This window comes from Denticeps clupeoides, unplaced genomic scaffold (genome assembly GCF_900700375.1).
Source record: "Denticeps clupeoides unplaced genomic scaffold, fDenClu1.1, whole genome shotgun sequence".
NCBI classification, from domain to species: Eukaryota; Metazoa; Chordata; class Actinopteri; order Clupeiformes; family Denticipitidae; genus Denticeps; species Denticeps clupeoides.
In genome coordinates, this window is record NW_021630100.1 from 16183 (window position 1) to 43169 (window position 26987).

The 26987-nt window shown below is 39.9% G+C and overlaps 1 non-coding gene across 1 annotated transcript; it reads right to left on the minus strand.

Moving 5' to 3' along the window:
- Nucleotides 1–20549: 20549 nt before the first annotated feature.
- Nucleotides 20550–20713, minus strand: LOC114783537 (U1 spliceosomal RNA). The gene has a single exon (XR_003748511.1). It is a non-coding gene; the product is annotated as a U1 spliceosomal RNA (small nuclear RNA).
- Nucleotides 20714–26987: the final 6274 nt, after the last annotated feature.

Consider the following 26987-nt stretch of genomic DNA (forward strand, 5'->3'; position numbering starts at 1 on the left):
CCAAGGCCATTTTGCTATTTTTATGACAGAGTATACAGACAAAGCTGAGAAGGTCGTCATCACTCTCTCAAATATTCAGACATGTGTTTTGGTTGTGACATGTAATAAACCAATCAGAATGGCTCGACACCTCACTTTTAAACTGCATGGGCACATGATCAATGGCACGTTGCCATCATGATTGATTTTCCTTCAAATAAACAGTCCTCCTATGTTCAGAGGGAAAAAGTGTTATGCACGCGACTACCGCTGCTCCACCAAATTATAACAGTGAATTGTATACTATGTAAATTAGAAACCAGTCAGGCATCTTTACATTTACATTTACAGCATTTATCAGACGCCCTTATCCAGAGCGACTTACAATCAGTAGTTACAGGGACAGTCTCCCTGGAGCAACTTAGGGTTAAGTGTCTTGCTCAGGGACACAATGGCAGTAAGTGGGATTCGAACCCGGGTCTTCTGGTTCATAGGCGAGTGTGTTACCCACTAGGCTACTACCACCCTTTTGTGCTGAAATGGACAATGGAGCTGATCTTTCATTTATGCAACTAAATAGCAACAACAACAAAAAAATTTAACAAAATGCCGGTTGCATAACTGAGGACACCCTTGATCTAATACTCTGTCAAAGACTGAGTATTACTTAAGTATTAATTTAAGGGGGTTCAGACTTATGCAATCATCTTATTGTATGGTATTTTTTTCTCCTCAGATTTGTTTCCAAATTTAAGGTGGGCAAAGTTTTTTTTTTTTTTTTTTTTTTCCACATCTCACAGTAAAGAGGGTTCACGTTGTATAACTACTGTACATGCTTCTGCACCAAAGCGTACACCCAGAACTTGCCACTCAGGTGCCAAGACTTCCATGAAAATCCACCAGCAGAGTCCTCGATCAACAAGGCTTTCTCCCAAAGCAATATTCTTCCGTCCAGTGCAGCTGGACAGTGCTCACATCTGTATTACTGTCTGTCAGAAGCGGACACAAACACTGCCGTCTGACACCAGTGGAGAAAATGTGCAGTTTTATTAAAGGAATAATAACCAGCCTGCCATGTCACATGCAACATTCTCTAGATCTCGGAGTAACTGATTCACTTGCCGATGATTATACCTGAGAGGCTTATGGCACACGGTTAAACCATGAGATTTATTTATTTTGCATAATTTCAAGTTGTCCCCCCTCACAACACTCACACACAGACACACACACACAGACACTTTCAGGGCTGGAAAACGCGGCGCAGCCCCACTCCAAGGCAGCAAATGATTAGCAATCCGCCGACCCATGCTTCAAGGCACGGATTCATGGCAATAACACAGGGGGCAAACCCAATTACTAAACAAGATCCTCCCTCCCCCGCTACACACGCGCCACCCTCCCATACCAGGTAAATCTAATAGTCAGGTGCAATATCTGAGGACAATGACACCATTAGTTTTCATTAATGTTCCTCCCCAACTCCTTCAAGCTACATCCAGATAAATGCCGTTGTCTCTGTCCAATCTGATTATGAGCATTTACTGCTGGTTTTCACCCATTGTTTATATTTGCCTCTTCAGCTTACAGGGCCATGCAGATGAGATCTTAGCCGTGAGCGTATACAAGGAGAGTCTAATACTTTACGTCTGTTGCTTATTGTTTCAAGGAGGCCTATAGTTTCAGTGTGTCTAAACGGAATAATGGGACAGTTTAAGTGTTTACTGTGGTATCCATAAACCAAGCAATTCATGCACACACACACACACACACACACACACACACAAACACAGATTGTTTATTGTACAGCTCCTGGTTTGCACCCTGGTTTGCTCCTGGTTTTAGAGATACATGGATGGATAAATTGAAGGATAAAACATGCACGGCTAACAATACAGGGCCTATTTTGCCCGACCGGTGGCGTACTGGGTTTGCATGATAATTATTTAATTGCAAGGAATTCCACCCACCCACACACAAACCCATTTCTTTTATTTTAGTGATCCAAATGATGTGATGACCATATTACCTGTGATGACCACCCAGTAGGTGCTGCCACATTGATGTGGACCTCTACATACTTTGTGTGGAGTTTTTGTCTTTTGACACATGCCTCTGGGTTCCTCTTAGCTCCTTTTATGTTTATGGTTCCCTTTGTTTTGTCCCATGTGCCTGTTTTAGTTATTATTAATGATCCTTAAAGGATCACCTTCTTCCCTCCAGAGCCTCGGGATGTGACCACGTACAGGTTCTTATTCAGGTTTTATTCAGATTCTCCAGTTTCCCTCCAACACAGCAATCAGCTATGGCTGCCAAACTAAAATGTGTTTTACCTCATCCTGGAACTATGGGAGGAAGTCTTCTTATGTGTGAGGATTTTGGGATTGACCTTTATGATTAATTAGCAAAAAATACAAAGTGATGGTTCCCTGATTAAACGTAATCATACACTACCATGTAAATCCCCTTGTTTTGGCATGAAAAATAGATGATAATACTCATTCATTGTCAAAGGCAACACCTACTGAGCACTAGATTGTACTACTGTAATTGTACTACAGATACTGTACTACTGTACTAGGTACTGTACTAATTACTTTTTTAATACATGGATTTTTTTCAGCTCTACTAAAATCATTCTTAAAGATTTCTTAATAATACATTTGTTCATGAATTTTTATTTGGGGTTTTTATACTTTTGCTGCGACTTGGGTTAAGAAACACAGCAATATTTAAATAATTCATTTAACATCAGTGACAAACATGGACAAGGCTTAAGGTGGACTCTATTGTTACTTGTCTCAGCATCTTTTGCCTCTTCTCTTGCTTTCTTAACTGAAATAGCTACTGCAACAACAAGGAAAGAAAGGGCCCGGGGCATATGCAGAGTTATGAAATTAAAATTCTGATGACATGGACACACCTACAATTAAAATGTAAAATGCAAAAAAAGATATATAATAATACATTTTTAAATACTGCTTACCATGCCGGAGGGTAGGTGCCTTAGCAGTGCACATTCCGACAACAATATGACTTCATCACATTATGCAAGATATCAAAGACAACATTTTCATCAAATGAAAATATAGGAAATGTTGGCTCACTGTCTACAAGAATCCAGGGGACGTACTGAATTTGCAGAGGATGCGCCCACCCATAACACATATTTGTACCATGCCTAGCATCCTTATATGCCCCTTCATACATAACACAAGAAATGATGGGGCTATCTAGGCACAATCTTCACCTGTGCTGCCTGGTGATTAAAATGATGTTAGTGCGCTGCCAGACACCTTTTGAGACCTTGTAATGAATTCTATATTCCACCTTTCTGCTGATTCCCTGTGTTTGAAAAAAGACATTTCTCAGCGTTGTCCACTGGAGACGAGTCCTTGAAAATGGAACAATGACTGTAAATGGATAATAACCTTCCATATAAAGTGATGAGCAGCCAACATATTCATTGTGCCTTGTGTGTATGGAGTTGGCGCGCTTGGAGTAGGTTTCTCCCCCGGTTCCTCCACCGGTTCCTCAGTAGGTCCGATCGTTTTGTCCAGCCTGGAGTGGGTGGGACCCTGCCCTGTTCCCGAATGTCCAGGGATGTGTTTACACACTTGTCCCTGTCTCTGATGTGAATTAATCTACTTTGACTAATGAGTGAGTATATCTACATATAAAGTAGGTAATTTGTAAAGGTGTTAAACAGTGTTAATAAACGTATGTTTCAGTCATTTTGATGTTTAAATTTTAGCAAGTAACAATACATCAAATTGTTATATATTTAATAAGCCTAATTTAAATTAAGTTTGCATTCTAATTTTAATTAGATGTCATTTGATGTCAAGTGTAGTAGGTAGTTAATTGGGTACTGCTGCTTTTTCTTAGTTAGATTTTTAAATGAGTTTTTCTGTGACCCACAAATGATTCCTAGATTGAAGTTATGCCCTGTTTCTGTATAAATTATGTATACATTAATTAACCATAACATTAGCACCACACACAAAAAAAATCAATATTGTTCATTATGAATGGAAGGTGGCATTTGACCTTTTAACCTTTGCATAACCACTGGTCCAGCCACTTATGGAATTACACAACAACTTACAGAATGTTTATAACATTGCATGTGATATTGATGGATAGTCACCAGTCAAAAAGCAGAAAAGGGACACATCATTTGCTTCTGCCCACCATAATTGGCATTAAATCACCGGTTGGCAATTGGGCCTCGGTTACCAGGCAACAGCTCTTAAGCTTTTAATTACGATTCTTCACAAATAGATGTTTTTTACAGGAAGTTTACAGTCCAGCAAATGAACAGGGACCATATATTTGTTAACTAGCATTTGAATTTCCATTTAGTTTGCCGAAATGGTGGCCGCACAGTCACTTGAAGGGCTTCAAACGTAACTGTATTTCACACAGTAGCTCAACATAACTTTGATACAATTTAGGGGAAAAAATCAATTAAAACCCTGCTTTGCCAAGAGATGTTATTTTCTCATAATTCTCTCCCTCCAGTGCATACGAGGTCTGTTCTTCCCATGTTCACTCCGATTCGAGAGCGCAGAATAGCTGTTTTTTGTGATCGAGTGCATCCCTCACTGTTGATTTTATTCTCGTCATCAACATTCAAAAGAAGCTTCAGACAAGGACTGCTGGGAGTTGGGCATGTACATCATCTGTGGACACCAGACTTGAAGCAACTGTGAGGAAGATGTCTTTTTTTTGTTTCAATTTAAAGTTATACCTCTGTCATTCTGATGCATATTTAATTATCTTGCCGAATGTTGCTTGGATCTGCCTATTTTATGCAGCTGAATATGATGAAATTGAATAGATGAATAATAATCAGCATGACAGCGCTGATAAAACAGTGAGATAACGTAGATAAAAAGGTAGAGATTTTTTTTTTTTTTTGGAAAATCACCAAACAAACAGACGCGCTCTTTCTGAGAAACGGTGAGCATCTTACGTTCACCCGATAATGGCATGCGAAAACATGGTGAATAATGCATGAATTTGGTGTGGGGAAGTCATCAGTACCTGGCTGCATCACTGAATTATGAATATGAATAATGTCGCTTTGTGATTATCATTTTTGTGAGGTAGGAGTACTTCTGGCAGCACAGTATTGTGGAAGTAATTTGAACGTGATTGCAAGAGGCAGTTCACACCTCCAATCTTGCCTCCTCCTTCGTGATGAAGCTTCTCAACTTCCAGAGCATCGACAAACTTTTTTATTTATTTGTCTTTATCCAACTTTTTAAAAACTATTTTGGAACTTTTGTGTTCATGACAATTTCTCCTTTTTTCAAATTGTTATAGAATTTCATTGGCTGTCAGCTGAAACCTTAAACACCCACTAAAATCTGAATTTCAGTTTTTTTTAGCACTTTGCAAGCCAAAATATATATATTTTTTTCCAGTTGAGATTTATTGTAATGTACATAATTATATGCAGAAACAAAAACAGCAAGCCTTTCTTCTCCTGGCATCCTCTGTGTGGCCCTCAGTAAATTAACATGCACTGAAATGAGGTGGAATCTAGAACTAGAAAGGAAGTTCATTCTTGATGGTCACCTTGAGTCGAGCATAAAACTATATCCTTTAATCCACAGATTGCATTTATTTGCATTTATTCATTTAGACAGTTTGTCCCAGGGATGCTCATAAAGAGAACAAGCATAAGACAAGCAGAACAGGAAACCCACACTGACACAAGCAGAGCAAATTCCAGAGATTGGATTCAAAGTGTGAGGCTGCATTAGTGGTGCTACCCTCTGCGTCACAATACATCTTGTTACCCAAATTCTATTATTAGCCATATAAATCAATTCAGCTATACCTTCAATTAAATATGGAAAACTGTTGAAATGCAACAATCAAATAATTCCAATAAATCAAAACAGTTGCATTGCTCTGCAAGTCCTTTTTTTTTTTTCAAATATTGCCCAAACAAGGGCAATTGTTTAAATATTTACCGCACTGCACGTATGCTTCAAAGGGCTTTTTGTTGGGCCTATGCTCCTTTCTTTGTTCAGTGTGAGAGCGCTGACTATTGGGACCCAATTCTCTGTCAAAATCAATAGCATTTTTAAACAATTTTGTGCATCTATGTAATCCAGAGGCATCCATTGCAGTCTGGCCTGTTAACTGCATGCTGTACCACATAAAAAAATAATCATACAAATGCTGCTAAAATATGCTTTGGAGGGTTGCAACATGGGTTGTGAATTCGCTCCCTAGAAAGTGAAGTGAAACAATGCAGCACAGCACACGGTGACACAATGAAAAGTGTCTTCTGCTTTTAACCATCACCCTTGGTGAGCAGTGGGCAGCCATGACAGGCGCCCGGGGAGCAGTGTGTGGGGAGGATATTTTGCTCAGTTGAACTTTGGCGGCTCGGGATTTGAACCGGCAACCTTCTGATTACAGGGCCGCTTCCTTACCCGCTAGATCAACTACTCCCCATCAATGAGTTCTGAAAGATAAAAAACGTGAAAGGTAATTCCAGTGCTGAGTACCATTCACATTCACAGCCATTTTATCTCCCATATTGTTGGAACTGTTATTGACATCTGATGTATGACGCCGTTCGTACGGCTGTTTAACACGTTCTAATCGCTCCTGCCTGAGGTTCATTGAGCAGTGGCAATTAGGACCAGTCACAGGACACGCAAACGCAACTTAATGTGGCCCTTTGTGTTTGTAGTTTAGTCCCTGTCTTTATTACACATGCTTTCAGGTTACTTTCATTTCTTTGTGCTTCCTTTTCGGCCATCACGCCTTTTTATTTTCTATTTAATAAAACCTTTTCTTTCAACAATGACCAGCTTCTTCACCTCCTTCTCTCTGCAACCCCACGTCGTGACATGATGTAAGTACAGCCTTATTTTTTTGAAATGGAGGCCTTCGGATGCACGTGGCAGGTGGTTTTTGCAATAAAAAATAATAAAAATGATCGTTTTGTGTGTTTGACTGCTGAACTGACGTGCAACACGTGCAGTCATTTTATTTGCTCTCCTGAGAAAGCTGGATGCATGGAGAAAAGGAACTTTTTGGAGTTGATGTATGCAGAGTGCATACATTGATTTTGACCAGACAGTGAAGGCATCATTCATTTATTCCGATTCTCGGAAGAACTTTCCAGGCACAGCTGTCAACCAAACACTCCTGCCACCCTTACATTTACACGAGCAACACTGGCTTCTGGCAGCTTTGAAGATTCCTTTCATTTCCTATGTAAGCTAGTACCTTGGATGGTGCTGGCATATGAATAAAGTTTCTCAACTTTTGAGTGGTGACTTATTAGAAAATTTGTCAGAATTTAGAAGTGCTTGGTCTTATGAATGTCCTCCCCCAACAAGACTGATGGCAGATTGAATTCTGATGCTCTCAACCTCTCATAAATGGATGTATTGGCAACAGTTCTGTGCAGGACATGCATTTTGTTGAAGTAGTCCATGTCAAAGTATAAATTACAAAAAGGTGAAATTGAAACTAGCAGACATACAGTGCCATACTTTTTACCTTTACTTGGGTACATTTGTGAATAAGAAACTACTCTCACTTTGCTAGGTTGGGCAACAATCGACTTGTTTCTTAAACTATGTTTATGCTGTATTTTTTGCCAAACAGATATCGTCACATGTTTCATCAGTGATAGCAACAATAATCACATGACATAATTTCACTAATCAGATGTATCCATGTAGTCACACACAAAAGGCGGCACAAACTTGTCACACAGCACAGACTCAGAATGGAAAATGGCAGATGCAACTGTCTCCAGTGCTAAAGTAAAAGGTTCCAGAAAGAATACAGAACCCGAGCATGTAGGTAAAGATTTTGTTAAATGGTGCCATAAGCTAAGTAGCCCTATATACATTTTCTGTAGAGGAAGGAATTTGTATTATAGTTTAGCTGTTTTATTGTATGTATCAGTACAAACACACACAATTAGCATGTATAAGATAGTTTGTATGCTCAGATTTAGTCCATTAAGTTGTTTTTATTATTATTATTATTAAGAAATACTATAATTAGCACATTTCTATTTTTTTCTGTCTGAATACACCCTTTCTAAAATATAAATGAGATATTACAGACAAATGGTTACTCAGCACTTGAGTAATTTTTGGTGTAATTTTTGTAATTTTTTGGATGACTTATTTTTACTTGTACTTGAGTATTTTTATTTGGAGTAACACTACTTACACTTGAGTACATTTGAGTAGTCTGGCTACTCTACCCAACTCTATTCGTGAAGAGTGTAATGTGGAACTTGTGAGACCTTTTAAAGCATGGCATAAAATGACACACAATAAGTAGGACACCTATACATAAAAATGACCTGTATAGACTGGCTGCAGTACTTTGCTACCAAGCCTGTGTCCAAACTTGTAGAAGTACAAAATTAAGAATGCAGCACAAAATCTAAAGCTAAGGCTTCCATTTCAAAAGAAATCTGAAAATGCTCAAGGATAATAAGCAACTGGCCCCTTGAGTTCAAACCCATTGATCAGTTTCTGTAGCCGCTGAAGTTCGGAGTCTGCCTGTGAACTCAGCGCCTGGCATCGTGCAGAACGGGTTTATTACAAATGAAAAAGCTGAGTAGCAGTACGGGGTGTACTTTCACATGTATTTTCCGTTCGTCTCAGAATAGTCGGAGATGTTGCACCATTCGTTTTTTTTTTTTTTTCCTGTCTTCCTTTCTCTGCAGAGTGAAAGCTCTCTCAATTTCCTTTCTCCATCGCCCCAGAGTACGAGCTGCCTAATGTCATGGCGGTTTTCACACAGTCTATGTAATTGGTGTTCATGCGATCGTGCGGCTGAGGCGACCGGGGGCTAATGTCAGTCTGACTGGTTACATTTGCCATTTCGGAGGCATTTTCACCTGAATGTGAGACATGTCCAAAAATGAAGCATATAAACACCTTCCATCCGAGAGCAGCGTGAAGGATCTCGGGAAAACATTGCACTTCCACCAACACACAAGCAGACGAAATTATGCAGTGGCAGGGTTAAAACATTAATTTAGTCTTTCAATTAAACTTTGAGGAAAGAACATGGATCTAAATGATAATATCTCGATAATGCTATATAGAGTAATGATATATGAATATTATTGAGCTAAGCAGAGTGTTGGTGAAGACAGAGAACAAGCACCTTAGTATGTCAGTAAATCGCTGATCCTGAAGACACATTTACCATCCATTTTCTCGCCCCATTTATCTGGGTAGGGGTGACGTATCTCTACAGACACACTAGCAAGTGGCGAATCAGCATCAATAGCTCACGCCTTATGGAGGCTTGTATCTAGGAACTGTCGAGAAATAGAAAAGGGTTTTGAGCAGTAAAAATTCTTCCTGCCATGCCATCCTATGGAAGATGTTACATTTTGGTAAATCTGATGCTGCTGCCCTCTCACTGGTTTGGCAGATTTCGCATGGAACACAGGTCCTTCAACTTTTTTGGCAGACTCTTGCAAACTTTTCTTGGTCAAATGTGCAAGTCATATGCATGCTAATATATTTTCCAGTTTAGAAGGTGCACAAAGTTCAAGGGATTTATCCGAGCTGTTGCCATTATACCCAGAGGCCACTCAAAACTGCCAATCCATTTGCCAAAAGTTTATGAAAATGAAATTTAAAAAAAAATTCAAATTCTCAAAAAACAGAAACTGTTCAGAATAGTTGAGTACTTCATTAAGTTATTCATGTATTTATTGAAATTGCACTGCTAAAATATGTGATATATATAAAGAAGCATGCATTGTAAACTAATCCTTGTGTTTTTACTTTTCAGGCCCAAATGTGCTCAGTTGTGCTGAATGAATCCTCGGCTCTGAATATATTCAGTTCCTCAGCAGAAGCCCCCACATTTTCTTACAGGCCACTCCGCTGTCACTGCTCTAGGAAATTAGCTCAGCTCCTTCCTTTATCCCATTCACCACTGTCTAATGCAAAAAAAAAAAAAAGAAAGAAACTCAATTAACCTCTCAGCCCGTTAAAGTGAAACTTATTTGTATGTTTTATCTGACATTAAAAAGTGGAATGGTGCACGTCTACACTAATTATGAACAGTCACAATCGAATTAAAGATAAGTACAGTAAAATGTGATTAAGAAGTGAAGGGTTAGGAAGTTAAATGTGGAATTAAACCAACTTTGGCACAATGTTTTTCAAGCAGTACAGTACTACAGGACAAGGACGTCTGAATATAAACACTTAAAATGACAAATTATGAGGTTCCCATTGGTTCCCCAAACATAGCTCTTGAAATAAATGCCTTTTTTGCAGTTCCACAATATTTTTTTTTTTATTTTGTGATGTTGTTGATGTCTTATGATTTCCTCAGGCACACAATATATGTTAGAGCCTAAATCATTTCCAAATAAACTGTGCAAATTGAGTAAACATGTGCAGGCGATTTCCTGTCTGAGCGAGAACATGATTTTTGACATTGTTTCCTAAATAGACAATTTAATAAAAATCGAATGTCTAATCACCGTTTTTTTTTTTTTTTTTTCATTGTCAACTGCAGTGCACCCAGACACCTAAGGTGCTTAATGTTTCTTTTTTTGCTATACACTTGACCAAAAAAAAAAAAAAACAATCTTAATTTGATGGGCTGACATCAGGTGGCATTTCGGAGCTGTTTCAGAAGGCGCAAGCCCACAGTCCAGGGCCAGTGGGCAATGCCATTTACAAAAGATTATTTCCCCCCTTTTGTTTATTTGGCTCGGTATTCCCACTGCCTTTTTCCGCTCTGTCGCCTCGAAGTATTTTGAGAAATGCAATTTTGCAGAAAATGAAAGGGCAATGTTGTGTTTGATTCAATCAGGATGGAATTGAACTCGATCAAATGAGAGTCTATTATTCCAAGTCTGTGTTTGTCTTTTCAGGTAATCAGACTCTTGTTTACGCTTTACGTTCCCTTTTTCGCGGTAACATCTGTTGCGCAGATCATTGGCAATGTGGCCTTTTATTATTAAAACCATTCTAATGACCTTGGCTGGCCACTATAAATCAGATCAGACAGAATTGTAAATGGCATCGCCGTTGCACTGATAACACAAGAGCTGTGACAAGAGGCTATTACGGAGAATTTATCATAATGCAGTCTTCACGTTCTAAAGTGAAAAGGCCTGGAGCGAGACATCATTTGCATAGGCGCAGGGTTTGTTTAACATTTTGCATATTTTGTCGGGCTGGTACAGGATGTGTGCAGCACATTTAGAAGAAAATACTTTTATTATTTTATCGCACATCACTCAGCAGCTACATTCAGCTATTGATGCACAGTACTATTACTAGCAATGTTTGGGTTGATATTGAAATGCACAGGTCAGAGGAAACTCAACGTTGGTTATTAAAAGGGTTTGGTGTAATAATTGGTGAGTAGAGAACAGCTTTCAGCCAAACAGATTTCAGGGCCATTACAAAACCTTTTATAAAAGAAGGAAAAAATAAGAACAGCGTTAATGACACAGTCCAAAAAAACACAACTTGGTATTATATTTAGTATTGGTATTATAATTTTTTTACTTTACTTTCGAGTTGTGCTTTCCGAACTGGCACATTTAAAGCCATTTTCAGAGACTCTTAACGCTGGCAGACGCAAAATTGTGAAGGACTGATGCAATGATGCAATACGTTTCCCAGCCTTTCTGTACTCAGTCACATTTACTCCCTCTTCCATCTCAAAGCACCAGCTGCTTACGGATGTCAAGCGGCTCTCTCAGGGCCGTGGGCAACAGCCCGCCTGAGAGTCCGTGGCCCAGACCAGCATTCTGCACCGCCACCGAGCCCACCCCACGTATCTGGTGTTTGCAAACAGCCCGGCCTTCCCCAGGCCCTCCGTCGGGCCCGTCGGGCCCTACGCAGCAGCCGCTCCACGCCCCATGTTGTTTTTCCCCCATCTCCTTTTATGGCTGTTATTAGGCATCTGGCCAGCGGCGGGACAGCCCTAAACAGCTGGAGCGAGCGCTTCCACCGGGCTCCATCCCGCTCGCTTCAGGAGCCCGGCTCCGCCGGGAGAGAGAGCGGCAAACTTTTTTAATAGGCAGAAGTTTATGTAAAAAAAACGTGTGAGGAGGTGTCTTTAACCTGACTGACATTGGACAAGTTGACAAACGCAAACCACCCTGGCGTCACGAAATCGCGCCATAATTGCATGAGTTCATACAGTGCATCATTAATACGAACAGGTAGCCTGTCTTAACCAATAGGGAGCCGGGGGGGGTTCTACAGTGACGCTCACCTGAACTCTGCACGAGAACAACACGGCGCCTCCTTCCTCTCATTACTTCTCCACCATCCGCCGCAGACTGTTCTGCCCTCAGGTGCGATTACGATAAGGCGAGGAGACAGCAATAATTATTACCAGGGTCCTCCGTCTCCCTTTCATGAGCAAAACACTGAGAGGCAAGACTAATGCCCAAACCTCAGTGCACAGATTATCGCCGCGGAATCGGCGCCGGCGTTCGCTAATTTACGGAAATCCACTCCATCACGGCCTGTCTGCCCCTCGTCGGGTCTTTTGTTTTACCGTCCGCGTTCTCTTTTGTCATTGTTCGTCTCCTCCGTCCCTCGACTATCGCTCCTGCGCTGGTGACTTTGTGTTGAGCCGCCGCTCACGTCTCTCCTGGGCTCAATCGGAGCCTGTAACTACAGTGAATCGGCCACAATTTACAGGCCTGCAAACCAGACACTTTGATCCCAAAACTTTTCAGGACTACAAATAAGCCCCAGAAGGAGAAAACAATGACTTTTGAACAAATCCTTTGTTTGGCTCAAATTTGCAGGCAAAAGATGAGGCGGAAAGACGCAAATATGTTTAGCATTTTGAAACACTAAGATACGGTTCCTACCCTGTACTCTAACAAAGACTTCAATTAGGTTAATAGCATCATGTTTACTATCTGCTGTTGTGCAAAATACAGATTTTTTGTCATAAAGTGAAGATTCCTGTCTTGATCAATGGTCAAAATAAGCATGTAGCATAAAATGTAGTAATAGACTTTGTGTGAAGCAATCAAATGAGGGAATAAAAAGATGCAAAACAAAAAACACTGCTATGCTGCTAAGCATATAATTTTTTGAGCATTTACTATGTTTCCTAAAAGATACTTTACTCGGACTGAAAATGAGTGAATATAATTTTTTTTTTCATCCATTAAGAGAAGGTACATGAACACACATTACCGAAAACTTATCTGTTGCAAGATGTTTATGAATATATGCTGCGTGATGCCTACAAATGAAGGAATAAATAGTGAGAAAACAAATCAATAGCTTTAGACATAATTTTTCTTAATTTCATTTCCCTGTATTGTAGATTGACAAAAGTTTAAATATTGCATTGCACTATTGCACTAATCATTTAGTGTTACATTTACTAATATATAAAAAAATACACTGAATTAACAACGTTGCTGCGACATAAAAGATGAAATCTTGCAGCTAGCTGCTTATTTAGTGTACCATATACTGGTAGATGATGCACGAAGCATGCAAATATTTATCAGAGTTGCAGCACATTTTCCAATGACTGTTTGAAGCAACTCGGCGGTGAATACGCTGAGAGGGAAATAATTAAGGAGGAACTCCGAGCAGGAGACATTAAAACCTCAGGCCGACCTTATCTCGGTGTTGCGAACAGGTATTTGCTCCTGCTGGGAGAGAAGCTGCCGAGCGCAGACTCTGGATTAGCGGCATGGCTCTGACAGCACCATTTCACACGTCGACTAACATCCTGGTTTTTTGCGACGTCTGCACTCGCATACGAACGGCGAAGAATGTGTTCTCTCCCCCTGCCCCTCTAGTCACCCAGGACGGACAAAGTGGCAACTTTTATCAGCACCAAATTCCCAGCCGAGCTGCAATGTAAAGTCAAGGGCTATGTTAGTCAGAGGAATCTGTCTGGCTTAAACAGTTTGAAGTGACATATCTAAGTGACACGCCGTGTGCAGGAAATCCTATAATTCAGGGAATGCTTCCCCAGTGTTGGGCACTTTATTCCATCAAACTGTAAGCAGCCCGCTTTCAGCAGGAGTAAATCTGTTTAGCGTTACTAAGTGTTACTAAATCCCTTATGATTCCAGGATTTGGGAATTTTGGACATCAACTCAGCCGTGATCATGAATTTACTCATATTAGTTGCATCGTAAAAGATATTTTTTCACCTAGTAGATTTGTAATTGAAAAATGAATTGAATTATCAACAGACTTTGAAAATAAATTGTCATACTAACCTGTCAACTTGTAACACTATGGTGTACCTAAAATAATCAATAGTGAAACAGAAGCATTGGGTCCCACATAAAAGGAGACAAAACGATACTGATGTCAGATTTCAAAATATGAGGAATATGCTTTTGCATTGTTCCATGAATGTGCTAATTCCATTACCGAATTAGCCATAATTCAACAGATCTGAGGTACTCTTGTACAAAATCGAAAAGAGCCAATCATTTTGAAGTCTACATTTTGTAGTGTTGGTCCGTAACACAAATAATCTTGTAATACCATATAATACAGTGAGATTTAACTATATTAAGTAGTATTAAATGGTCATTTAAATCATCCATATAGTATGCAGTTAAGTGATAAAATGTTCCTCCAGCACCATGATGCAACAAAAGCAACATATGACATCAAAAGTGAGGCACTGAAGGCCTGTATGCTATAGAAACCTTTCTCTAGATAACGGGAGGGAGAAGAGAGTGTGAGAAGGGTGAATAGAGTCCACATTCACACAATCTTGAATTCTCTCAAGACGGCAGGAGTGCAAAAAATTCAGTTCGGTTTCTGCAGGTCTTTCAATCCGAAGGACATGCTACATTGATAAAACAACTAAATGATGATGAATACTTCTGAAACGTCTTCTGAGGCAAAGCTAAAGAGACCTCATAAATGCTGCTGCAGATTAGTGTGCTGTGAATGCGCTGGGCGGATGGAAAAGTGCGCCTTCGCACAGCCATAAAAAAATGCAGGCGCCAACAAAGGACATCTATCAAGGTTGTTTAACGGCAGCATAAATGTGCTTAGAAGAGCCTTGAAGGTTTAATTAGTGCTACTGTCTCCCTCCAAATTCCACGCTGCAAAATTAATGCTCGTGAATGAGGAAGACACTTTCTGAACGTCAAATCGCACCACATTGACACTCAAGTAAAATTTGAACCCCTTTGTATTAAATACATTTTTACTTAAGAATAATAAATTTGAGGCAATTGACCTATGTTGAATATTTGTATGAAGTGCGGTGTCAAAAAATAAGAAAATATACTGACACTACTGTACAACCTAAGCATATACAGAGCATGAATAAATTATGAATTATTTGTGTTTTTCCACCAGTTCGTCATTCATCTCTCTTCCTCAGCTGGAACTTTTTTTTTTTTTTTCTTGTAAGTCTACAGTAGACCAAGCACAGCCAACAAAGCCCCTCTAAGTATCTTTGGATTCACAAACTTGAAGAAAAAAAAAGATCTGTGCCTAGCTCACTTTGAAGAGCAGGCTAAGGACTTGTTTAATCCGCCAGGCAGATTTAGTGCTACAAAGAGACGGGACGCGGTGACAATGGTGATAGGAGAGGGAGGATTTTTTACCCAGCCACAGGCCACTGCAAAGACATTCATTCTTACACCCCCAGCCCCGCCCCCCGCATCATCAGCCTCATCCATCCATCTGTCGGCATCTTAGTTTTTCTCTTTACTCTTGTGTTATTTTACCTCCCTTTCTCAAGCATTGAATTAGTCTGCAAAAAAAAACATTGGGTCCAAGGATTTTTTTGGGCAACTATCTTTCTGTGCCCATCACTCCAGGAGACCAACAGAGACCAGAGAATCTGTGAAAACTCGATGCTCTTCCAGCTCATGGCAGTGCAAGACTTTGCTGTGATTCTTCTTGCCCTTGCTTTTCTTGATGCACCAAAATCAGTGACTAATCTACCTCAATTTAAGAATGACCTATGACAATCAAAAGAATTATTGGCGAACTGATATCTTGAGGCAATGAAGTGTAGTTTCTGACATCATACATTCCTTAGCAAGGAAAGTGTAATTCATGGAAAAGGACAAAATCAGCTTAATGTTTTTTGTTTTTTTTACCACCATTTTTTGCATTAGAATAAATGATTCTGAGTGACATTAATGACCACGTGTCCTCATGAGATGAAGTAGTGGGAGAGTGGCTTTTTTGAAAATGTGCCACCTTCTGGCAGTTCCACTATAAGCTCTGGCAGAGATGTGAGTGACACTTGTATCCCTGTTATTGCCCATAGAGAGTGGCAAAGCTCCATTGTGTCAGAAAAGTGACAGAAAAATTTTGTTATTTTTGTTGACAAAACATAACATAAATTCTGTCCATGATATGATAACAATAATATAATGATAAGATCACGTTGTTTTAATTATGAAATGGCTTTGAAATGTTGTTTTTGTATGTTCTACTAGGTGATTGTATTATATTGACTGGGTTAAAATTAAATTGAATTACTAAAAAATAGATTAAATCATGTTTTTAAAAAATAAACAAACATCACAATTTTCCTTGAAAAATTTAGACTAAAAAGCCATCAGTTTATGTTGACTAAAAGTAGAATAAAATATACATGGATATATTGACTAAAACATGACCAGAGTAAAATGAGTATGGACATTACTAAGACTAATAAAGATTAAAATGACAGCTTGACATAAAGACTAGACTAAAAGTTTTTGGAGAACCTACTTAGATCGTATACCATCACCATAAACACAGAAAATGAGGGAATATCTTTCTGTGCCCATCACTCCAGGAGACCAACAGAGACCAAAGAATCTGTGAAAACTCGATGCTCTTCCAACTCCTGGCAATGCAAGACTTTGCTGTGATTCTTCTTGCCCTTGCTTTTCTTGATCAGTGACTAATTTACCTCAATAGAATGACCTATGACAATCAAAAGAATTATTGGCGAACTGATATCTTGAGGCAATGAAGTGTAGTTTCTGACCAAAGAATCATCACTTGAACCATGTGCCAATAATCTGTGGTCTTTCATCCACAAATTAACTAGTAAACAATCTATTTTGAAAAATGCTTCACTGTATATACACAGTTCAGTTGGGCCATGGTTGCAGCTCATCTAAGCAATTTTAGCCATTGTCCCCAGTATACAAGCATGGGAAGCATCCAATGCTTGTCCAACACAGCTTTGAAAGGTGCTTTTAGTGTTGTGCTTTATCTGCTTGACACGTTACATCAGGGATCAAAATAATTTATGTTGCTGGCATCAAAATGGTATCGTCAAATGGTAAAGTGAAATTTTTATTTTTTTTTTTGTAGATGCTGTACACTTATTTTTTTTAAATGAGTTCATCCAAGAGCAAACCAAAAGCACAGGTAAGCATGGCACACATAGGGCCAATGAATGGCAGTAAGAAAAAGAATATCTTAAGTACATGTCCCAAATACTTACCCAAACACTGAACACATGAAGGGCAAGGGACACTCTGGGACACAAGGGACAATACCATCGTTTCTGTCATCAGAGATCATGTTAAGAGAACCTATGTCAATTTGGGTCCAGTTGGGTGTGTAAGTCCAAGATTCTGTTAGCGAAAGTGAAGTGATTGCTGCTGCATGTTTTCACAATGACACAGCACATGGTGCAGACAGCAAAAATGTATTTATTTATTTAATTAGTATTTATTTTATCATGTAAATGTCCTGGCTTTCCAAAAGGGAGGTAAACATTCAGGGAAAAAAAAATCGAATAATAAAACCGTTGTAAAATTGAAGCAACAGCAATCTTTTCTGTCTGGAATGTACTTCTTTTATTGCCGGCAATTTCTTTCTGCTGCCGTGGTAAAACTCATCACCACTGCACATAGCCTGTGCTCATAAACTGATTAGTTTTGACACAGAAGAAGAACAGGACGTGTTCAATTATTCAAGTAAAGCTAAAGAGCTGCCAGATTAATCAGATTATCAAACTCAGTGAATCTCGTCCTGCCATGCTACCAAGACACAAACAGATACAGGGCATTACAGCTACCATTAACCCTCATGAACATAACCAGACAACATCCAACAATTAAAGTGTTGAAAAACGAGTGTTGAAATATCATGTACTGGTATCAAATCCATATTTGCTTGTTGATCATGCCGTCTCTGTTCTATGGACATGTTCCTGCAACAGCCTCAACTCTCCTTGATAAATGACTAAAATAATCTGTCGCCATTCAGACTCAAGAGGATGAGTGAAGTCAGACACTGAAGTCAGGAGTAGTCAGTCAGACAATCTCATAACAATTCATTCAAAGACTAAGGGTGATAAACGGTCAGAATGATTTGCACTGAAGCAGCCACATTAACTGTCATTATTTCTACTAGAAGATTATTCAGGTTTGTTATGGAAGAGCTAATGGCTCTTGACGAATGTCAAATGTGGCGATTTCACAGTGATTCAACATAGGAACCATAGATTGTAAATCTTCTGTTTTTTTACAGATCAATAGAAACAAAACTAGTTATGGAAAGCACTTACCGAAAGTGAAGTGATTGTCATTGTGATACAGAGCACAGCACACAGTGCACACAACAAAATGTGTCCTCTGCTTTTAACCCATCACCCTTGGAGAGCAGGGCCATTTTTGCACCTCCATACCAATGTGGTTACAGATCATGCAAAATTGCAAACAATGGTATTGCAGACTTGGAGTACACTATCAAGCGCAGATTTGGTAGTAGATGTCCCTACATCATGTATCTGTATGACAAATTAGGGCAAATATAGACCACTCATGTCTTGGTGGCCTGTAGTGCACAACAGGCCCAAATAATAAAGTGTGTCATTTAGAATAAGGGTAGTTTTAGTCGCTGAATATCTTAACACGTTAAATCCACAGATTAAGTTAGATTCAAATGTTATTCGATTGGGCATGTTGTCAAGAACGCAGCTCACTCTTTACTTTTGTCTGAGGAACAACAAAGAGCATTTTTGAGCTTCTGTCTACCCCCTCCCCCACCTTTAATGCAGGTTTTTGTTTTTTAAATTTGACATCAGTCATTTGGTGTGCCACATTTACTGTGCTTTTTGAAATATCATTCCGGTTTCTATGGGAACTCTCTCGGCACCGAGGTGTATTTATTTAAGTACAAAAGAGCAGACCCTGACTGCAAAGCAAGAAGTGTAATGAGGCTTCCTGGATGGCTGGAGTTTATACAACACAGCCGTAATTCAGGTGAAAATATTAAACACTGTATACCAGAGGGAGCTGACTCTGGCCAAACCCCACAGCATCCCAACTGAATACAGCATCAGCTCCTATTCAACCCGTTTACCACAGCTTTGTCCTTTGTTGGCAGCTTGCTTTGCCATCTTAGTGTCACTGAAATGTACCAAATCAGGTCAAGGAATGTGCATGTGACAAATAATATAAACGACTTTAAAAGAGGATAAAAAAGAGGATAATAAATCCACATTATTCTATTATTGTGTAATGCACAAAGGCTCCTTGTCATAAAAAGATGACCTGTGTTTGACAAGGACATGACAGGTGAAACTTTTCTACTTCTAATTAAAAAAGTCAGTATTGGGGTAAGTATGTGTGTTAGTGTAGGTTATTCTATTAGAGGACAGATCATATCAAAGTCCAAAAAATACACACATTACAGTGTGAGATTGTGCCCAAGATTTATTGAAGTCTAATCACTTCATTAACATCTGAAGACGGCCTAGGCTATAAATGGTCACAGCAATATGTGTGCCAAGTGGAAAGACCATCTACTCAGATGACTTCCCCAATATAAGTGCGTTATATGGCAGACAAATTGTGACAGAGGTGTAGTTCCCATGATTCACTTGAGGTTTTTCTGTAGAAAAAGAGAGGCATTCCCTATTATTTCTGAAAACTTCACATTGTGACCAAAATTACTTGTACTCCTGACCACCACAAACAAAATTGCTGGTTGTAAATCCCAATTCAAAAACATGGGTTTTAAACCTCAATCTGAAAGGGTTTCCTTTTGTTTCCACTTATGTTGCTCTGCTGTGAAATTTTGTGCCAATTTGGAAAAAGAGCACTTTGGGAATTTGTGCACTGATATCAGATAAGTCTTGGCATTCCAGATCATCACCAAAGTGCTCAGAGCATTTTCAGCTGTGTTTTGTGTATATGCATTTCTGTTTATATCATTATAAACACTGCTTTGGAACTGGCACCATGTTCTAAGCTTAGCTTATTTAAGGTGGCATACACATCAATTTTTAAAAACGAATAGATAACAGAAAGTGAAAAGTGAAGTGATTTTCATTTTGTGAAGTGAAGTGATTGTCACATGTGATACACAGCAGCACAGCACACGGTGCACACAGTGAAATTTGTCCTCTGCATTTATCCCATCACCCTGAGTGAGCAGTGGGCAGCCATGACCGGCGCCCGGGGAGCAGTGTGTGGGGACGGTGCTTTGCTCAGTGGCACCTCAGTGGTACCTTGGCGGGTCGGGATTCGAACCGGCAACCTTCTGATTACGGGTCCGCTTACTTAACTGCTAGGCCACCACTGCCCCAAAAATCAGGGGAGAGCGCGAACGCAGTCCCCCACTACCAGAAATTATGCAGTCGAGATTCCCACATTTTGGGAATTCGCAGGGGTCAGCACAGCCGAAGTGCAATGGCTGAGCCTCGCCCTGGGTGAACCGCCTTCTTGATCACGGTATCTCCCCTGCCAGGTAAGTACAACTGCAGTACAACTGCAGTACAACTGCAGCACAACACGCAGTGACACAAAGAAATGTGTCCTCTGCTTTTAACCATCAGCCTTGGTGAGCAGTGGGCAGCCATGACAGGTGCCCGGGGAGTTGTGTGTGGGGACGGTGCTTTGCTCAGTGGCACCTTGGTGGGTCAGGATTTGAGCCGGCAACCTTCTGATTACGGGGCCACTTCCTTAACTGCCAGGCCACCATTGCAAAAGAAACCACTGAAGAAAGAAACACGAGGATTGTGTGATTTGTAAAAAAATAATATGAACTGAACAAAACTGTAGTACTATATATATATAATATAATACAGTAATATATAGCAGCATATAATTTGATCTGTATATTTAAATGTTACTGGTTACTATTTTTGAAAGGGTAACATATGTCCATAGCTAAGACACTGTAGCAGGAAGTTGCAAAATAAACTTTACACAGTAGCAATAAACTTAGAATATTTTCTTCCACTTTCTTTTGCACTTTTGTCGGTATGCAACATTTCAAAGTAAAAGCCTGAGCCTAACCCCAAACGTAAACCTAACCCTAACCTTATCATCTACAGTGTAAAATGCATGATGTACATGGATTTACTCATGTAGTTTGATCCCAATCTGAAAGCCACCATGTTAAATTAAATAATTAAGTAAGCCCCCATCTTTCCATTTGGAACCTTTATTTTGAAACATCACATAGCATCAAAAGCACACAAAATTGAAAGAGCAGTTGTATTAAAAAGAGTTTTTTGGGGGGTTTAACTGATCCAGAATGAGTCAGCAGCATGACGGAACGCTGTCCGTCAGGCCCCTCACATTTAAAACTCTTTATATTAACATAATTTACGCTCATGTTCTGAAAGAGAGAAATAACTACACACTTAAGCATTAACAACTACAGATTTTTCCAATCCATCAATAAAGTCAAAGTCAAGGTATGATGTCATCTCAGAAGTCAACTTTGCATTTTTCATCCCAGCCTCCAGCTGTCCTTCGTCTGTCCCCTCAAAAATTTGTAGTAGGTAAAAATCTAAAACTCCAAAACACTTCTGGTTCACCCCCTTCATCATGCTACAAATCATACCAGAATGCTACATCTCTAACTCAATTTATTTTCACTCTTGTACAGAACTATATTTGACAATCACTTTACTTTCACTTTATTGTACTTTTACTTTCACTTTTTAAGAATGACCCCAAAGGGCCAACCCCGACATTTGCGCTTCCTTGAAGCACATTAAAATAGTACAGTTTGCTTTGGTGCAGTGGGCCAAAATAATCCACGCTGGCCAGGTCCCTGCAGCAGATGGAGGATACGGGAGAAGTGTTTACCCTCCTGCTGGCCTGGACTGGCGGAGGGCGGCACGTGACTGGTTTAGTTTCGCGCCAGGCAGGGAAGCGGTCGCGAATATCGTTACATCTTTAGGCATGTAGTAAGATGTCTGACCACCTTCCGTCATAGAGCGAGTCGTTTTCAAAAATAAAGTGTAAAACAGAGAGGGAAAAAAAACGATTTGACTAATTCTAACATGAACAAGTGAAGCGAAGTGATTGTCACTTGTGATACACAGCAGAACAGCACACAGTGCACACAGTGAAATTTGTCCTCTGCATTTAACCCATCACCCTGAGTGAGCAGTGGGCAGCCATGACAGGCGCCCGGGGAGCAGTGTGTAGGGACAATGCTTTGCTCAGTGGCACCTTGGCAGATCGGGATTCGAACCAGCAACCTTCTGATTACGGGGCCGCTTCCTTAACCGCTAGGCCACCACTGCCCCGGTTCTCTTAGGGGGATGTCATCTTGTGGAAACTGGCTTTTCTGTTAATGCCTTACTACACACCTACAAATCCCAAAAATGCATTTGAAGTGAAGTGTGTTTATCAGTAAATGTTTTCACATACTGCTTGAATCTGCTGATATAAAAAAAAACATGAGTATACCCTAAACAGTACAGGTCATGAATAATATTCTCAGTTCACAAGCTTAGCATCAAATGTCATCCATAAACAAATCTAGTTTTATTACAGAAGCAGACCTCCTGAAAATGTTACTTATTCCGTTTTATCTGTCCACGGGTTGTCTGACAAATGATTTAGCCATCCGGTGTCAGGAAGTTGGACAAGTCCTCCTCGCGCTCGTGCGTCTCCACCGCGGTGTCAGAAATAAAAAAGTCGTGCTGAATACAGAAGAAGTCAAGTCTGAGCTCCTCCTGCAAACTGGAGTCCACGCTCAGGCGGGGTGATCTGGGTCGTAAGCCGTCGTTTTGTCAGCAACTCGACGCCGCATCGGAAGAGACAGTGTGGAAAGTTTACGGCTTCATCTGGGAGGGAGAACAAATTGGTGGAGATTTCCCCTGTGAGATTAATGGCATGGCGAATCACGGCTCATGTCGCCGTGGCGACAGGCGTTCCCCGGCCACGTTTCCCCTGGCTGCGGCTCATTTAAAATCTGTATAATCTTGTGCGGTGGCGACGGCGCGCATCCAGGCCCCAAAACATGCTGACAGCTGCATTAGGAGCTGCCAGACTCGGTTCAGGTCCAGAGTTTTCCTGCTCTTCACCCCTCCTCTCACCACCATCATCTTCCTCCCACATCAGGCCGTCTTAAAAGAACAAACCAAACTATGAGGAAGAGATTTTAAGAATTCAAGGACATTACTTTGATATGTCATTAAAAGATGAATGTATCTATCACACTGGTGTTTATTTCACTTTATTTCATAAGCCTTTTATCATCCAGTTTTCCAAAAGGACATTGAGCATATCTTTTATCCAGCTCTCCTACTGTTCAATTTTCTGAGCTCTTTAGAATACATGCAAAACCATTCTTCAAAGTGGAAAATGTTAGCAGCTTATGGATTTCAGCCATGAAAAGAAAAACAAAAATACAGAACAGCCCAAATTATAACATTTTCCTTGCCATGAACATTAACATGAAGTCTTTCATCACTGTAATTATTAGATAATGTGATTTATCAAAATGTCAGGTTAGTCACGCACTTCCTATGGATAGTTTTTACACACAGAAAATCAAATGATCCAAATTGAAACCTAGAATTGAAAATATGGATCAGATTGCAAATTACTGTGACTTGGTATTCCATTAAAAAAAAAGAAAGAAATAAAAAATGTGCCGATTACATGGCAGTATTTCTGGATGGAGAAGGAATGACCTTTGATCAAATGACAAGTACATGTTGTTTGTCACATAATATAACTGTATGGAAATGAAAATGTAGCATTTTTGTCTAGCATTTGAAGTTTAAAAATTAATTCTGTTAATTAAACGCAACAACTGTGCTATTGGTGAATTTATTGCTTAAATTATTGTACTTTGGACTTTAGTGCTGTAATTGTAATAATCTGACTATTTTGCACCTTTTTGTCACAATATGACATTTCCACTTCTATTCTGTACAGTTTGTCTGGGTTAACATTGCACTACATGGGAAAATTAAAACAAAAAAATCTTCTATTCCATCTGATTCAGTGCAGTAGGTGAACTTTTACTGACGCTTCAATTTTTCAAAGAATCAGGATCACTTGCTGATGCTTCATTTCTTATTTATGGTTATAATTAGCTTGTGACACCACTCATGTTTCATGGGTGTTGGTGCAGAAAAACAAATGATGCCCAGGAATCATGATTCCTAATTACGTTCCATTTTATTTGCCATTTCTAATTTTAATCATGATGAATATATATACATTTTAAACAACATAGACTGACACTTTGCAGAGAGACTTTATCCAATACAGGAATAAAACAGACAGAAGGACAATAAGAACTTCCCATTTGTTCATTTGGACTATTTAACACATGCAAACATATTCATTTCTTCTTCATAAATGGATGCTGAGCAGCGGAGTTTAAAGATGTGGTTAGCCGTGGATCCACAGCCCTGAACTGATTTGGCATAATCCATTCCCCAATGGAACTAGGATATGATTGTTAATTTGTTTGTTTGCATGTATCTTCAATTCAAATTTTTTGAAAGCATGTGTGTGTACCTGGATTCTCTAAAGACTAGCACATAATGTGAATGTGTATCCATGGCTCTAAATTATAGCTTAATGGGTGCACTGCATGTAAATTACCGCTGATATTCAAATCATCCAGAGACATCCCAAACATTACCAATATTAGACCACTAACTTTATCTCAAGGGAACACATTTTATTTCCAAATATAAAAGATTTTGGTGTAGAAGTATACGCTTAACAATGTCTGGATCACATGCAACTGTGTAGACTTCTCTGCCTTTCTTGCTCTCTATCTGAAAGAATAAATGGTTTTTGATGTATAATTAGATGATTTGATTGTGGACAGGATGGTCACCTCATTTGATCATGCCCTGATGATTGCATTGAACTTGCAGGTATGGACAAACACCCTTCATTCTTTTTCCCTCCATAATCTGAGAGCATCTTCCTTTTTGGATATTTCTGGCTCCAAGAGGAACATCTTCCATTCTTAACATTTCAATGCAACTGTTTGTTTGTTTGCCTTATCTACGGTGAAATGGTCCCAAGGATATTAATAAGCGATGATGTCTAATTTTGTGCTTGCCAACCTTCGAGTTGCTATTGCGATTATCACCAGAGTGTGGTGTATTGCAGACAATCCAAGTCTCCCACATGTTGATGTGGGATCCCTGATACCCACAAACTGAATAAAATTCGAGCAAGAAAACAAGAACATGCATGGGAGACAGCAACGTGTGCATTGTGCACTTGAGAAAAGCCTGAACAAAAGAGAGAGAGAAAATGTGTGTATGCATGGTATCACTGCATGTGTTGCCTGTTTACGTAGCCCGTGCTGGAAGTGGACAAGCATTTATTTAACTTTTCGAGGACTGCAGATGTGAGAACTGCCGGTTACAGACCAAATGTAGACACCGCAGCTAAAGTGGAATGTTGATGAACTTTGACCTCTGCACGTTGTGACAGATTGACACGCGAGCAATAGAAACTAGGCATCAAGATGGTCTCTCAAACCAATTTGGATAAGAGGTTGACAATAACTATTTTATTTAATCACGGGAGGTATGGTTTTAAAATGTCGACAAATCGTTCTAATCACTTCTAATCAATAATATTAAAGTTAGTATTTTTTTTTTCTAGGGAGGGTCATTGGAGAGGGGTCACACTCCAATTCACCTCTTTTGCAGCCAGTGGCCACGTGTCATTAATATTGCACGCTCCTGGCTGATGTTTAATTTATGACTGCTAAAATGTTTAATTAAAAATGTGTTGTTGCTGTTTACCCCGCCTGCCTCCGAAGCCAGAGATTGACATTCGTGATATTCCAAATGGCTCCGCATGAATTATGCAGACACTCTTCTCTGTTTTCCTGCTCTCCCTGTCCACGAGCCTCTGCTTCTCTCTGCAGCGTGCTTTTGGGGGACTTGGTGGCGGGAGGAGATTGCTGGGAGGTTGGAGGTCCTTGGACGCTGGTGACAAGATGGGACAGGCAGCAGATAGCAACTGCTGGATTTCTTTAATCATTTTAATGGTTAACAAATTCCACCAATAAGTGCTCTATTGAATTCTTCATTTCAGAACGCTGCGTAGTGTCCGTCAGTAGGTCTGGAGACATATTTAAGCATGAGGTGCCATCTCCGACCGCACTAAAAGCTCAGATGCGTCTGAAACGCCCCCACCCCTTCCCCCCACCTGCTTTTTCACTTACGCACAGAAGTGGGGAAATACAAACCAGCGTCCTTTTCTCTCAATTCTGTCCCCTCTCATTATTACTCTCCTTTACATCGGGGCTTGGTGTGTGAGCAGGATGCCATGGTATGCATGTCAGCGAGAGGGGGAGAAAATTGTTTTCGGATGATGCTCGGTTTTCCAGACAGATTCTCTCATATTGCATTCGCCCGTGCCTTCAAATGCAAGAATGCAATCTTCCCACTAGAGTGCACACAGCATGGCTGTGCGGGGCATGCAGAAAACTTCATTAGCTTCGGCTGAACTTCACTATCGGCCCTCCTCACCACGTGCTGGGGATCCTCTCCTCTGATTAATCGTCCCAGTAGATCACATTAGGAGAGCGCATACACCACTGGTTAGCGCGTATTTAGGAATAACGCTGCAAATGAATCTGAATTAAGAGTCCATTTTTCACCCAGGCAGCCGATGGAACCCACACACAAAGAAGGGCATCCAGTAGTAGTGCATTATTCACACTAATGAGACAGCACGCATCTGTTTTTTTTTTTTATTTTATTACAAATAAATCTCACACACCAAAGGAACC